Source organism: Ictidomys tridecemlineatus, chromosome X (genome assembly GCF_052094955.1).
Source record: "Ictidomys tridecemlineatus isolate mIctTri1 chromosome X, mIctTri1.hap1, whole genome shotgun sequence".
NCBI classification, from domain to species: domain Eukaryota; kingdom Metazoa; phylum Chordata; class Mammalia; order Rodentia; family Sciuridae; genus Ictidomys; species Ictidomys tridecemlineatus.
In genome coordinates this window covers 85,475,345-85,487,942 of record NC_135493.1, presented here as the reverse complement: position 1 = coordinate 85,487,942, position 12,598 = coordinate 85,475,345, and the positions used below count along the sequence as shown (strand labels likewise).

General features: G+C 46.1%; 1 long non-coding RNA gene across 1 annotated transcript; it reads right to left on the bottom strand.

Moving 5' to 3' along the window:
• Window positions 1-4,541: 4,541 nt before the first annotated feature.
• Window positions 4,542-5,947, bottom strand: LOC144371752 (uncharacterized). Its single transcript, XR_013431847.1, has 2 exons — window positions 5,801-5,947; window positions 4,542-5,595 (listed from the first exon to the last, which is right to left on the bottom strand). It is a non-coding gene; the product is annotated as an uncharacterized LOC144371752 (long non-coding RNA).
• Window positions 5,948-12,598: the final 6,651 nt, after the last annotated feature.

Genomic DNA, 12,598 nt, shown 5'->3' with positions numbered 1-12,598 from the left:
CAAGCTCTGTTTCAATTTTGAATTGGAAGAAACTACCCACCTCCTGCCTCTGGTGTTCCCTCGCCCTGATCAGGCCCTTTCTTCATAAGCCTTTTTACCCAGTAGTGCGCAGTTGTCTCCCTAGGCCACCCCACTGCAGGAAGTGCATTGCACTCAGCTTCTATGTGATGCTTGGTCAATTTACTATAGGACTTCATCAGCCAGCCCAATATCAGGGCTGAGGACCAGGTGGGTGCTATTGGCATCTCTCGGCCTGGAGAGCACAGGGTTGTGACATGACTGTCTGGCTTTGGGAGAAACCCTGAGGCCCCTTCTCACCCTGCAGCTCTATTCTCTAGGCTTCCTGCCTTACCCAACCTGCAAACTGCTTCCCCCTTTCTTTCAGAGCTACCTGGGATTTCCCCAGAGCACTTGGCACCCCAGGACCTCTCAGTACAACATCTTCTGCCTCAAGTTCCTCTGGCACCCCAAGGCCTGCCTGTACTAGCTGTCAAGGCTGAGGGCTTTTCCTGACCAGGCATGATATCTGGAAGCCTGGCAGCATTGGGCAGGAGGCTGGGTCACTGAGCCCTATTCCCTGCCAGGGTGTTATTCCTGGGACACATTCTCAACTATTCTAGCTCTCTCTCTCTCTCTCCTCTGTGAAAGAGAGCTTCCTCTGAGCAGGGTGTGGTGGTGCACACCTATAATCCTGGTGGCTGGGGAGGTAGAGGCAGGAGGATCACAAGTTCAAAACCAGCCTCAGCAACTGTGAGGTGCTAAGCAACTCAGTGAGATCCTGTCTCTAAATCAAATAAAAAATAGAGCTGGGGATGTGGCTCAGGGGTCATGTGCCCCTGAGTTCAATCCCTGATACTCAAAAAAAAAAAAAAAAAAAAAAGAAAGAAAGAAAGAAAAAAGGAGAGAAAGAGCTTCCTCTGACGGATCCAACAGTGTTCCTAAGGGAGGCCTAGGGTAGTTTCTTAAAATCCAAATTCAGCTATTCTCAGGATAATTCAGAAGGGGCTGCCCTCTAAGAAATTCTTAGAGCCCCAGCTAGGAGAGGCCTTGACTTTATGGTTCTGTTCTTTTAGGGGATATGGTTGGGTATTCTGTGAGCCCCCCAAGCCCTGTGGAACCAGGTACATTGGGATGCACATATCTGATGATCCTGACCACATGATTTCATCTGCATACCTACTTGTCCATCTATCCATCTATCTTTTTTTTAAATTAATTTTTACTTATAGGTGGACACATATCTTTATTTTATTTTATTTTTTTATGTGGTGCTGAGGATTGAACCCAGGGCCTTGCACATGCTAGGTGAGCACTCTGCCTCTGAGCCATAATCCTAGCCCCTGTCCATCCATCTTTGAGTTGGTTCCTATGAATAGCCTCTTTCTTGAGGTTTAAGGTCTTTTTGTTTCTTTGAGTTGTAGGTTGCAGTTTGGCACTTATGTATCCTTGAAATGTGGAATGAGAGCCTGATGGCCACCTTGAGCCTCTGGCTACACTCTCTAGGTGCTGTCTCTTTCGCTCAAAACTCATCTGTGCTCCTCAGAGTCAGGATTAAAGGCCCCTACTCAGCTTCCCACTCAACTTATGCCTCAGCCCTCTATCCATCCCATGCTTCAATTCTACTTGTTCTTTTTTTAAGAAAACTTAGTTTTTAATATCTATTTTTTAGTTGTAGGTGGACGTATATCTTTATTTTATATTCATGTGGTGCCAAGGATCGAACTCAGTGCCTCATGCATGCTGAGCGAGCAATCTACCACTGAACCACACCCCCAGCCCCCTACTTGTTCTCTTTTACACATCCCAAGGTTTACCCATACTGTGCCCACTTCCAGGAATGTCCTTCCTCCTTTTGTCTCCTAGAAAACACTGACGTATCTGTCAGCACTCAGTTAAAATGTCAATGTCATAATCAAATGGTTCTTGGGATGCCCACAGCATTGATCACAGAATCATGCTGAGAGATATACGTGTGGATATCTCTCCTGCTAGACTGGGAGGGCTTCAAGGGCAGGGGATGAATAGTGCTCACATCTGTGCTTCCAGTGTGCACAGAAGGCTGGATCTCCAGCAGTCATCAGGAATGTGGGTACATAGATAGGTGGTCAGACAGATGAATGGAAAGGTGGGTATATGGGTGAATGATAGGTGGATAAATGGGTACAAGGTTAGGAGAGTAGTTGAGTAGATGCACTGTGGCTGGATAGAAAACCAGGTTAATGATTGATGATGCTTTTTTTTTCCTTTTTCTTTTCCTTTTTTTTTTTTTTTTTTGGTACTGGAGATTGAACCCAGGGACACTTAACCATTGAGCCACATCCCCAACACTTTTTATAGGGACAGGGTCTCACTGAGTTGCCTCACTAAATTGCTGAGGCTGGTTTCAAATTTGCAACCCTCCTTCCTCAGCCTCCCCAGTTGCTGGAATTACAGGCATGCACCACTGCACCCAGCAGGTTGATGATTATTCTAATGATCTAACTTGACCCATTTATTTCTTGGTCCTTCCCTCTGAGGCTCTTACACACAATTCATCTTAAATTAATCCATAAGAGTAGACCTCCCTCTTTAAAAAAATGAGTGTTAGATGCTTGGAGTTGAGGATATAACTCTGTGGTACAGTGCTTGCCTAGCATGCATGAAGCACTGGATTCAATGCCCAGCATCACCAAAAGAAAGAAAGAAATTCATGCTTGATGAATACATACCTACACAACAGCTTTGAAACAGAGCTGAACTGATAGGATGACAGGGGACAGACAGATCCCTCAGAGAAAGAGGACAACAGAGCCAGAAGCTCAGATGTGCCTGGGAGGGCCATCTGCTCTACATGGAGACATGAACTGGAAAGGAGGTTGCTCTCACCTCCCAGGCTGCCTTTGAGCAGCTAGATTTATTGAGTACTTGGAAGTCTCCCCAGAGATCTCCTGTCCTTTTGCCACACTGCACTGAAGTCCACCACAAGATTCCACTAATTCCATTGAGGCTTTGCCTTTTCCAGACAGCCTCTGCCACAAACATGTTCTAACATTTCTGCGAGCCACTGACATTTTAATATAAATTACCTTGCTTGGCAAAGTGGCATGTGCCTATAATCCCAGTGATTTAGGAGACTGAGGCAGGAGGATCACAAGTTCAAGGTAGCCTAGGCAGTTTAGCAAGATCTTATCTCAAAAAAAAAAAAAAAAGGCTGGGCATGTAGCTCAGTGGTAGAACACTTCTGAGTTCAATCTCCAGATATATAATCTCTTTTCCATCTGTAATGGGTGGCAGAATTTTGAGTGGTTAAGAGAGAAGGGGCAACTTCTTTGGGGCATAAAACTGGGGACCTCCAGATAGTGGGTAGAGAGGAAACAGGTCTGCTGGTGTTTTTACTGAAGGATGGAACTCAGGGGCACTCAACCACTGAGCCACATCCCCAGCCCAATTTCAGTGGTGGCTTACTGTAGCAGGCACACACTCCTTTTGCTTCAGCATCCCTTCCTATTTTGATTACACACCACCTACCCTCCACTTTCTTTCTTTTTTGTTTGTGGTGCTGGGAATCAAACCCAGAGCCCTGAATGTGCTAGAAAAGTGTTTTGCCACTGAGCCACACCCCACATTTTATTTCTGGTTCAAGGGATGAAACCCAGAGCCTCACACATACTAGGCAAGCACTCTACCACTGATCCACACTCCAGTCCTTTTTTACTTTATTTTGAGACAGGGTCTCAATAAATACCCTGACTAGCCTCGAACTGTGATCCTCCCATCTTAGGCTCCTGAGTAGTTAGGATTAAAGCCAATTATATTTTTTTGTGGTGCTGGGGATTGAACCCAGGCTTCATACATGCCAGAAAAATGTTCCCCAGCCCTCCATTTTCTTTCTTTTCTTTTTTTTTTTGGGGGGGTGGGGGGAGGTATGTACCAGGAATTGAACTCAGGGGCACTTAACCCACTGAGCCACATCCCCAGCCCAATTTTGTATTTTATTTAGAGACAGGGTCTCACTGAGTTGCTTAGCACCTTGCTTTTGCAGAGGCTGGCTTTGAACTCTTGATTCTCCTGCCTCAGCCTCCTGAGCTGCTGGGATTACACATGTATGCTACTGTGCCCGGCTCCATTTTCTTTTGATGACAAACCTCACTCTGCTCACTGTATGTGGTTCTTGTGGATTTGGAATACCCCCAACCTCCCATTCAAAGCTCTAGACATGAACTCATGATTAGTCTGGCCAATCACAGTAATTTGTCATCTTGACTACAGAATTAGGAATGTGCATGGGACCCAAGCCAGGCTACATGACCTATAGCTGGAACTGAAGGTAATGAACCTTCTCTATGATTGGGTCTCCTAGCTGTTAAGGGGTAGGTGAGGCAGCCTTTACTGGGAGAGTTGAGGGCCAAGCTGTCAAAGGCAAAACAAATCCCCCTTTGCAGAGACAGGTAGAGTGCTTGGACAAGGTGTGCACACCCAGAGCTTGGCCCCAGACCTTGTACATTACTTGGTGTTTTAGTCTGCTTTGTGTCACTATGACCAAAATACCTGACCAGAACAACTTAGAAGACAAAAAGTTTATTTGGGGCTCACAGTTTTAGAGGTTCAATCCATGGTAGGCCAAGTCCATTGCTTTGGGCACAAGATGAAATAGAGCATCATGGGGGACAGGCCTGGGGGTTTCATGGGGCAGGAAGCTGCTCATCTTATACCAGGGTCAGGAAGGGGCCCCTAGAAGAATAACCCTTCCTGGGCATGCCCCCAGTGACCTACCTCCTTTAGCCATATCCCACCTGCTTTTTAAATTTTTTTTTTTAGTTGCCAACAGATCTTTTATTTTATTTATTTACATGTGGTGCTGAGGATTGAACCCAGGGCCTCATACATGCCAGGCAAGTGCTCTACCACTGAGCCACAATTCCAGACCAACCACATCCCACCTGCTTTACAGTTACCACCCAGGCAGTCCATTCAAACTAGGATGGACTGATTAGGTTTTACCAGTCACAATCTGATTGCTTTACCTGAGAACATTCCTGCAGGGACACAAGAGCTTTTGGGGGACACCTCATACCGAAACTATATATATGTATACACATATACATATATACATATACCAGGTAATTTCCTTCTACCTTAAGGTGGCTTGACTTGTCTTTCTGCCACTTAAAACCCAAACATTCTTGGAGAATACATCTGCCTTCCTGCCATCTCAGCCCAGGTGAGGGTCATCTTCCCATTTCAGAGATTAGTCCTCTGGGGTAAGTGCATGCCAATGCCACAGAATAGAAGGAATGCCTTCAGGCCACTGAATCCGCCCCCCCCTGGTCCCCACAAGTTCCCAGGCAGGCCTCAGGAGTGGCCGGGATCCAAACCTCCTCTTCACTGGCCCAGAAACTTGGGCAGGCAGGCTCTCTGCTGCTCCACCTGCTGGGTAACTTCCCACGCTGTGCAGGGGAGTTTGTTTTCCCTTATTGTCTGATGGACTTTGTCTCCAAGAGCAGCGCCTGGGCTGGGAAACTTCAGCTTCCAGCTGTTAGGCTTGTGCAGACCATCTGTTCTTTTCCCCAAAAGGTGGTTGCAAATGTCCTCAGCAATTCACAGCTCCAGAGTGCCCTTTATGCAGATACAGAAACGAAGGGCACCTAAGAGCCAATTTTTAACCCCAGGGCACCCCACAGTTATCTATTGGGAATTCACCTCCCCATTTATTCCTTCCTCTTTGATTCCCGGATGGGCCTTAGGAATCCCCAGAGGGCAGCATGAGGGTTCCACAGAGAGCAAGCCAGGCATATCCTCCCTGGCCAGGGGTCTGACCTACCTCATCCATCACCCAGGACAACTTGTTGTGTGTCTTATCCATGAATGGAGGAGCTGGGTCCTGCTAGGCAAGCATCTGGAAGAGGTTCTGAGGTGGGAGTTTAGAGACCTCAAGATGGCGGAGACAGGATACAAGAAAAATGCCGTCTGGAATACAAGACCAGGATATGAGTCATCAAGTCCCTGTTTACCATAAGTCCCATTACCATGACAACTCCCGCCACTGAGGGACTATGCTCATGGCAACTCCCCCCACAGGCTCTGTATTCTAATTAGGCAAAAATAAAGTATTCAGTGTGAACAATTGGGGCACGATCTTCTATCAGGTTCATACAGAGTGGGTAATGAGGCACAGCTCAGCATATAAGACAAGAGTTGCCCAAGCATCAGGACCTTGGGTCACTCTCTCGCTGGATGCACTCAGCTCTGCTTTACGGGGTGTTATTTTCACTCTCAATAAATCTATGCTCTGCCTGTTACTTCTGTGTGTCGGTTTCACTCTCTCTCTTTCTTTCTACTGGGGATTGAAACCAAGGGTGCTTAACCACTGAGCCACATTCCTAGCCTTGTTTTTAAAGAATTTTTTATAGATATACGTATATTTTTCAGTTGTAGATGGACACAATAGCTTTATTTATTTATTTATTTAATGTGGTGCTAAGGATTGAACCCAGTGCCTCACATGTGCATGACAAGTGCTCTACCACTGAACCACAATCCCAGCCCTCCCCAGCCCTTGTTATTTTTTATTTTGAGACAGGGTCTCACTGAGTTGCTTAGGGCCTTGCTAATTGCTGAGGCTAGCTTTGAACCTGCAATCCTCAGCCTTCTGAGTTGCTGGGAATAAGGCATGTACCACCACACCTGGCTGTCTTGCTCAATTCTTTTTTTCAGCATGCCAAGAACCTGGACTCCAACTGGTCCTCCCACCAGTATCAGTTCTAAGCAGCCTTTCAAAAATATCTGCCATGCTGCTATGTTGGTGCATGCCTATAATGCCAGTGTCTTGGGAGGCTGAGGCAGGAGTATCACAAATCAACCTCAGCAACTTAGTGAGATCCTTTCTCCAAAAAATAAAATAAAGACTGGGGATTTAGCTCATACCCAGTTGCAATTACATCACCTCACTTGATATAACCAATGGACAATCCCAAGTATAAAAACCACAACAACAAAACTGCCACTATGCTAGGTGCAATGGTATGCACTTGTAGTCACAGTTATTCTGGGGCTGGGAAACTGAGGTGTGAGGATTACTTGAGCTCTGGATTTCTGGACCAACCTGGACAATATAGCAAAATTCCGGGCTGGGGATGTAGCTCAAGCGGTAGCGCACTCACCTGGCATGCGTGCGGCCCGGGTTCGATCCTCAGCACCACATACAAACAAAGATGTTGTGCCCGCCGATAACTAAAAAATAAAAATATTAAAATTCTCTCTCTCTCTCTCTCTCTCTCTCCCCCCCCCTCTTAAAAAATATAGCAAAATTCCAGCTCAAAACAAAACAAAAAACAAAAGTACCACTGGAAGTTCTGCAAAACCAACAGATCCAATGACTAGCAGCTGATATATATTGAGTGCTTACTCTGAACTGGGCGATTTGAAGTGCTTCAGGTCAGTTATGTCATTTATCTTCTCCAGATCAGGAACCATAATTGTCTGCATATTATCGATAAGGAAGCTGAGGCTCTGCAATTGAAATAACCTGCCTGAGAACAAAGGCCTTCCCACAAGTGTCTCCAGAATAGCAATCCAGGATGACAATGCGGGTATTTCAACACTGCCTCTGGCCAGGATGGCCTGGGGGTTGGGAGATGGCTGAATCTTGGGTGTGAATCAGGACTTAGCACAGAGGGTAGATACCTACAGGGAGACCTTCACCACAGGAGGTCATTCCATATCTGCATGGTAGAGGTGTGTCACAGTTCCCCAGTTACATACCCTGGACAAAACACAGCCCCCTCCCTCCAGAATCACAGCAGAGCCCTGAAAAGCCTGGGGTTAGCTCCGTCTCCCAATCCTAGTCCCTAAGGATCACTTTAACTAAGATTCTCTCCTCCCCATTTGGTGATTTCATTTGTATTATAAACTGGTAGATGCAGGGAAAGGATTCTTTCCAAAATTGTAACATCATAACTCATGCAAATATAAAGTGAACACATGTAAGGAGCATCCGCTACAGACATGCTGGGACATGCTGGAACTCACTAAGTTGCTTGCCATAAGGAACAGCAGCCATTGAACTGCTTAGTCACCTCTGCTTACAATTGATAAAGAGTTGCAAGACGTATTAGCCATAGGCATGCTTAGCAAAGGACATACCTAATTGCAATTATATCATCTCACTTGACATAACCAATGGACATTGACTTTCACTGGGTGTAACCAATCACCAACATACAAGATCAACTTGGAACTATATTCAAATTGCTGGTCCTGCTACATTGAAGAGTTTTTGCTCCAAGGATATTGGTGAGACTGCCCGCCTTGCTGTCCATCCCTGGACTGACTCACCATTCCCTGACATCCAGCCATCAGCTGGAGAGAACCACCAGACAGGGACAATGTCTGCTATTTGGCTAAGAAAAGTCATGTGGCATTGGAGGTATTTTGGGGCTCATGGTTGCCCTAGGATTGTGTGATTTGCTTACAGTGTTTAATTAGTGTGTACCGAATACTAGTTGGGGTGCTCCAGCACACCCAACAATTTTTGCATTAATTGTTTATATTTGATGATTGGTGTGACCGAATATACGCTTGCATTTAAAGACAATCTGCCTCTGAGTAATTATTTATAGTGCCGCTCAAAATAACACGCATCAAAGATTTTATTTAGCTGAGGATGTGGCTCAGTGGTAGAGCACTGGCATAGAATTAATGAGGCCCTGGGTCCCATTCTCAGCACCAAAAATAAACAAAATGAAACAAAATGTTTTTATTTTGATCATTTATTAATAAGGGAACTGGTAAAATGGTATAATTAGATCATTTATTAATGAGGGAACTGGTAAGATGTTATAATAGGTTCAAAGGAGTGTAAGGGTCCGGAGCGTCGGAGGGAGAGACCACACAAGAGACCAGCTTCATGCAATTGCAGGGGGAAGTTTTATTGAACCAGCATGCTGGGGCTCAAGGCTCACTCAGGAAGGGAGAGCAGCCTAGAGCCCAGAGCAGAGGTCAAGCGGAGCTTAAGTACACTTTTTGGAGAGGGTGGGGGGCTTTGCATACATCAGAACAAATCATCATGAGGCGCGGGAAAATTGAACAACATCTCTGAGTCAGGATTAGTACATACATTGGCGGGAACAATCTGGGCATGGGTGATTGGTCATTCCTAAGCGGGCACACATTTAAACTGATTGGTTTTGGAGCCTAGATGCCATGTTACCTGGAGCCCTTAGCTATTAAACAACCAGGAAATCAATGGAGATATTTACTGGGCAGTTCAGGTATTGTCCTAACAGCTACAGAGATTACAGGTTCCGGGGGTAGCAGAAGAATTTTAACAATACCTAGTCTTTACTTTTTAGCCCAGGCCTTGCCATTTAGAGACCTTACAATGCCCGGTCTTTTACACTTTAACTCAGACTTTTGCAGCTTAGAATCAGCTTAGAAATTTTACCCAGGAGAATCTTAAAAACAGACATACAGGTTGGGTGTGATGGCATATCTTTGTAATCCCAATGACTCTAGGAGGCTGGGGCAGGAGGATCACAATTTTTAGGTAAACCTCAGCAAATAATAGTAATGTCAACAATAACAACCAACATACAGGCCTCTAGATAGACCAAATAAATTTGGCATATATTTGGAACCATCTTTGTCTATAGGGTAGAAATCAGTTATATCTCTATATGAAAAAGTTCATTTGCATTTCACACTTCCCCCTTCCCTGATTGAATCCAGGGGCACTCAACCACTGAGTCACATTGTCAGCCCCTCTTTATATTTTATTTAGAGACAGAGTCTCAATAAGTTGCTTAGGACCTTGCTACTTTGCTGAGGCTGGCTTTGAACTTGTGATCCTCCTGCCTCAGCCTCCAGAGCCAGTGGGATTACAGGCGTGTACCACCATGGTTGGCTGCATTTCACACTCTTTTTTATTTGAGACATGGTTTCCTATGTTGCTCAGCCTACATCCTGAAACACCTGGGCTCAAGCCTCAGGGAGTAGCTGGCCTACCACACCCTGCTTCATTTGCATTTTTGTGTATGGCAATCATGAGTCTTGCACAGGGTAACTTCTATCTTACAGTTTGAAAATGGCCTAACCTGTAGAGCATGGTGGCACACACCTATAATTCCAGGAACTTGAGAGCCTTGAGGCAGGAGATCACAAGTTCAAAGCCAGACTCAGCAACTTAGCAAGACCCTGTCTCAAAATAATAATAATAATAATAATAATAATAATAATAATAAGAAGAAGAAGAAGAAGAAGAAGAAGAAGAAGAAGAAAAAGAGCTGGGCATGTTGTGGCTAAGTGGTTTAACACCCCTGGGTTCAATATACAGCAACAGAGTGGGGAAAAAAAAGGCCTAGCAGAAGATAAGTGGCTATAGAAAGAATCAGATAAGTCTTAAGAGTTTGCAAGACTGCAACCTACATTCCATTGCAAAGAGCACCTGGGGAATTGTTTTGTGCATTGAAAAGCTTTTTTACATTTTTTCCTAATTGTGCATGGGGCTCACAAGATAATGGCTGAGGGGCTGGGGATGTGGCTCAAGCGGTAGCGTGCTCGCCTGGCATGTGTGCGGCCCGGGTTCGATTCTCAGCACCACATACAAACAAAGATGTTGTGTCCGCCGAAAACTAAAAAATAAATATTAAAATTCTCTCTTAAAAAAAAAAACAACAAGATAATGGCTGAGCATTTTTCTATCTCAGAGATCTTGCTGGGGTGAGGCCTGCCCAGCCCTCAGGCTATAACTACTTTCTGCCACTTCTCCAGATTTTCTTTGCTTTTGGTGGCTGAGGGGCGCCACCAACTCAAGTGGGAATTTTAGAAAAGAATGCCCTTCTTTTTGATGGACACAGCACCAAGCTAGGTCATGAGGATGCTAGAGCCCAGGCTGTTTCTGTCCAGGCTGTTTCTCTTTGTCCAGGTGTCCTTTGTCAGGGCACAGCCTGCACAATGGATGGTGGCCTGCTGCTGCCTGATATTCTACAGTCAGTATTTTGAGCTCCTGAAGGATCTAGAAGAAAGTCTTTGGCTTGGGTTTGAGGTGGGAGTACAGGGAGGTCTTGCGCACTGTACCTTATTGCTTTCAGGGGTGAAGCTAGGTAGGGGTTGGGTGCTAAAACCAGAAGGGGACATCCCTCTGCCCTCTCCAAATCTGTTCTCCATCTGGGCTAAATTGGGAATTTAGGAGCAGAAGTCACTCTTCTCAAACCAGGCCTAGGAGGTGGGTCCTTCAGGGACAATGGCCAGTGGTATTGGTGTCCTTCCTAGCCCAGGGTTGCCGCCCCACATGGCCTGGCTTCCCATGATGGGCCTGGAGACCTGGCTTTTCCAGCCCATTTCCAAGGTTTGCCCGGAGGGCAGGATATGAAGTGGCAGGGGAGTAGGAAGAGTCTGTGTCTTGGGAGCAGTCACCCGACCTGTTCACTGCCCTTGGTGTACTTGGTCAGGTTAATTGCCTCCCTGGCCCTGGGCTGTGGACAGATTGGCCATTTGAGGATGGACAATACTGAGGCAGCTTACCCTAGGCCCGGGGGGCTCCAGGAATCCTGGGCAACTCTTCAAACTTAAGGGGCCTGTTCCAGGAACAGATATATGCCCACCTACCCCCAAACCCTCCTTCATCTCTGGGATCCTCCCAGGCCTGTGCACTTTGTCTCCTACTGGCCATGAGAGAGCCAAACACAGCTTCCTGGTCAAACTGCTTTTCCACTCCAAGCCTTTGCCTTGTGAGTGCCCCTTGCCTTGCCATCTGTCCCCAGGCCCCAGTACTGCATATCCAGTTCCTCCCCATTGCTGTGGTCTCCCTTCACTGAGTTTTCCCACCCTACCCTCTAGGAAGCCTTCTCTGAGTATCAGGCACAAATCTCCCTGCTCACGGGGTCTTTCTGGTATCTCTGCCTCATATCATGGTGGTTTACAAATCTTGCTCATCTTTCCAACCCTCTGGAGCCTGGCCATATTGTCTCTAGGTTGCTACAGATCTCAACTAAGGGGGAAGGGCCATTTTCTAAGCTCTAGCTTTGTCCCAAGTAACAAGGATTAAGACAAGAAAAATAGTCCCAAATTTCACTCCATTGGCTCTGCCAAAACTTTGATTCCTAGAGGAAGTGCATTCCTTGGTTTTCCTTATGATCTCTGACCAAGTGAAGTTGGAAGTGAATCTGTACAACTATTCCCCTAAAGGCCACATATGCATGCATGAATGTCATACATGGGCTCCCAAGGTATATGTGCATAGGCACAAAGATCCAAGCCCACTGTCAACAGCTGAACACTCATGCCCAGAATCCTAGGGCTACATGTACACACATGCCTAAACCCAGGCCCATGGCCACTTCTGAAACCTGCACATATACATGAATAGGCCCCCTGCATTATACATAAAGACACATACAGGCCTAGCCCTGTGGGCATACCTGCTCTTGGATACACACACATGAATAGGCATCCAAAGGTACATCTGCATGAGCACAGAGGGCCAGGTCCATGGGTATACCTAATCACTTCCACACACACAGGCAAGTTCACACAGGTATATGTGGACAAACACCCAGCCCTGGCCCCATGGACAGATATTCACCTGTGTACACATATGTGATTATGGGAACCCAGGGGTGTA